The sequence below is a fragment of the Rhinopithecus bieti genome, unplaced genomic scaffold, assembly GCF_001698545.2.
Source record: "Rhinopithecus bieti isolate Rb0 unplaced genomic scaffold, ASM169854v2 scaffold_31064, whole genome shotgun sequence".
Classification (NCBI taxonomy): domain Eukaryota; kingdom Metazoa; phylum Chordata; class Mammalia; order Primates; family Cercopithecidae; genus Rhinopithecus; species Rhinopithecus bieti.
In genome coordinates, this window is record NW_016813286.1 from 25,539 (window position 1) to 28,992 (window position 3,454).

Consider the following 3,454-nt stretch of genomic DNA (forward strand, 5'->3'; position numbering starts at 1 on the left):
GTCTATGAAGTTAAAGAGATTCCTAGAGCTCTAAAATTTTTTTAACCAAAATGAATGTTGAGGTTTACAACTGATTTTTTTGCACCTGAAGAAGTATCATAATTTTTCTTCTTCTGTTAATGGAAATATATATATATACATACACACACACACATACTGATGTCTAAATATTGTATTTTTTAGATAAGCCTTGTTAGTCTTGAAACATTTTTGTTCTTAAAATTATGGATTTGATATGCCATATTTTATTCAGATTTTTTTGTATGAATGTTCATAAGTGAGATTGGACAACATTATTTTCTTGCCTATATTTGTCCAGTTTTGATGTCAAGTTTGAGTTTTTACCTTATAAAATGTGTTGGGACACTTTCCTGCTTTTAGATTTTCAAAACACCTTATACAATACAGAACTTATCTATTCCTTGAAAGTTTGTAAAATGTCACCTAAAAATATCTGTTGATATATTTTAGGGGTAAGATATATTATTACAGAGTCAATTACTTTAATAATTAATTGACTTAATTAACTTACTCAATTACTTTAATAATTAATTCTGTAATAATATACCTTACCCCAAAAGGTATATTTACTTTATACTCTATTTAATATATATGTTAACTACTATATAATTACCCTGTAATAATACTGTAATAGTTAATTATGGATTACTTAGCTTTTATTTCTTATTTAGTCAATTTTTGTGGTTTACGTTTTCCAGACAGTTCATCATTCTAACTTCTAAAATTTACTTAGAAAAGATATTCATATCAATTATATAAAAATGAATGTATACTCATATATAAATATAAATGAATATATACAACTACATATATACATACATGAATATATACATTGAAAGAGAATATGTAGTAAGACACACACACACATACACACACACAGAAAATCTCTGTTGTGTCTGTAGCTTTGCCTTTTGTGAATCCCTAATATTGTCTCTTTGTGTTTTCTACTATTTGCTTCATTGGGCTCACTAAAATTTGTCTTTATTTAAAGAACTAACTTTTAGTTTTGCTGATTTGTTTGGCTTATTTATTACTGTCTGTTTTTAGTCCATTAGTTTCTGCTCATATAACTATTAATTCCTTCATTCTCTTTAGGTTGTTACTGTTTTTCTAATTTCTTGAACTGAAACACCATTTTTCAATAAATATATTTAAAGCTATCCATTTCCCTATAAGCATAGCTTTAGCCTCATTTTATGATCTTGAATATCTTTATCTTTCTGTGCTGAATCTGGGGTAAGTCCTCAGAACCATCTTATATTTCACAGTTTGTTCTTTGTGTCCAATCTATAGTTTGTTTTGGAGTCTTGTCTACTAAGTATTGTATTTGAATGTCTGTACTTCATTTCTAAGATCTCTAGTAGGTTCTTTTTCAGCTTAAGTTTGTAAAAAATATTTTTGGTAAGAAGAAAATTCTAGGTTGGAATATTTAAGGTTTCTGAATCTGTAGATTAATATTTCTCGTCGGCTTTGCAAAATTTTATCTAGAAATATTACCTATCCTTATTCTCTCTCTCCTCTCCTGTGAGGCTCTACTTACAGGTACTTCAGTCCTTTACATTATTTCTTGTGTGCCTCTTATGCTCGACTTTGATTCTCCATTCATTTTTCTCTTTGAGCTTCAGATTGGATATTTCTATTCACTTATCTTTAAATTTATTTCTAAAATTCTTAACTTTGGATATTGTATTTTGTAGTACTGTGAGAAGGTCTATTTGGTTCATTTGTGTAGATTCACATATCTAGTACTTTTTTTGTTATATGCCAGACATTTTATTAAAACGAATTGTAGAGGCTACAGATAATATCTTTCACAAGCAAGAGCTCCCTGTCTCTTACGTTGGGCATATTAGTAAGGGGCTGACCACCTTGATCTAATCACAGCATAAGCTAGGTTAAGACTGGTTGCAGTTTTGCTAAGATTTATTTCATTCACCTCTGTTTCCTCTCTATTTCTGGGATGTATCTCTCTTGAACTTTTGATTGACAGGCTGCTGGTTTCTATCTTCTCAATCTTAGAACACTGAGAAAAATTCAGTCTTAACCTTCAAAGGCTTGGATTTTTGCCCCTTTGGAAATTTGGAAAATATTTTGGAGAGAAGAATAGGTGTATGGTTTGAGGTGGGCCACACTCCTCAAGCAGGAAATTTTCTCCCAAGTACTGTGAGATCAAGAGATTTTATCCCACTTTGTCAAAATCCCATAGTCTTTTGTATAGCCTTAGAATTTAGAAAATGAACCATAGGGAAAGCCAGCTGTGCATTAATGGCTCCCAAGGTTTCTAAATTGTTGTGCCAGCCCTGCACAACTTCCAAAACCTTTGCTCATTTCTCTTTTCTCTAATAAATCCCTTTGTGTTTGTTAGATCTGGTCCTTAACCAAATACAAAATTGGCAAATGCACCCAGAGGGAAGAAAGAGCCAATAACTGACTGCTCTCATCAGAAAGATTTACTCTTCTCTGGAATTTTAGTTCATTTAGTTCTCTTCATTTCTACAGCTCTCTAGTATCCTTAAAAGCACAATTTTTGCAATCTATCTGGATTTTTAGCTGTTACAGTAAAATTGGTTGTCTACAACTACCAACTACAGTCTTTCTCAGAACATAATCATATTTTAAAGTCATTTTCAGATTTCTTCTTATTCTCATTTTATTTGGGGTAAAAAGGCTAATTTAATTTTCAGACATCATTTGTATCATTATTTTCTTCATTTTTGAATTTTTTAAAATTATTATTATTGTTATTACTTTTTTGTAGTTTTGGTTTCCAAGCTCATTTGGATAAGATTTTTTTTTTTTTTTTCAGTCTTGCTCTCTCTTACTCTCTTTCTTCCTGATCATTGCTTAGTAGCTAGTGGCTGTGAAATTACCTCCCTCTCTCCCCTTGGCAACCCCTAGACAAGAACTATGTTTTTTATTGATGGTATGGGGTCCACTCCCTTAGGAATAATAAACCAGCAAAAATGCTTATCTTAAGTCTCGACTGTAGACTTCTGTCCCCAGATCAATGTGGACAACTTCTCCAACTTTCTGTTATGGGTAGGGATAGACTACCTCAGTGTCTGCTCCTAATCAAGGAGCTCAGTTCTGCTCTCCTGCTTCATGTGTGTGTGTTTGGGGGTAGGGGGATGTTTCCAGCCTGTTAGTCACAGGATACAAATTTCTTCTCACCTTTATCTTTTTCTAGACCTGGAGTTCAGTAAGCCCCAGCTTCATCCCTTCTAAACCATTTGCATATTGTATTCCTGTTCTTTTTTGCTCTGTGGAAATGTCTATCATGTTTTTGAGCATAGCTTTATCTTTGTAATTTTCATATTTTGTCCATCTTAGCTATGTATTTGAGTTAAGAGGAGATGGCTTTGCCCAAAGCTTAACATTACAACACAATTTTCTCCAAAAGTTGGACTTGAGGTTTTTTTTTTTTTTTTTTTTT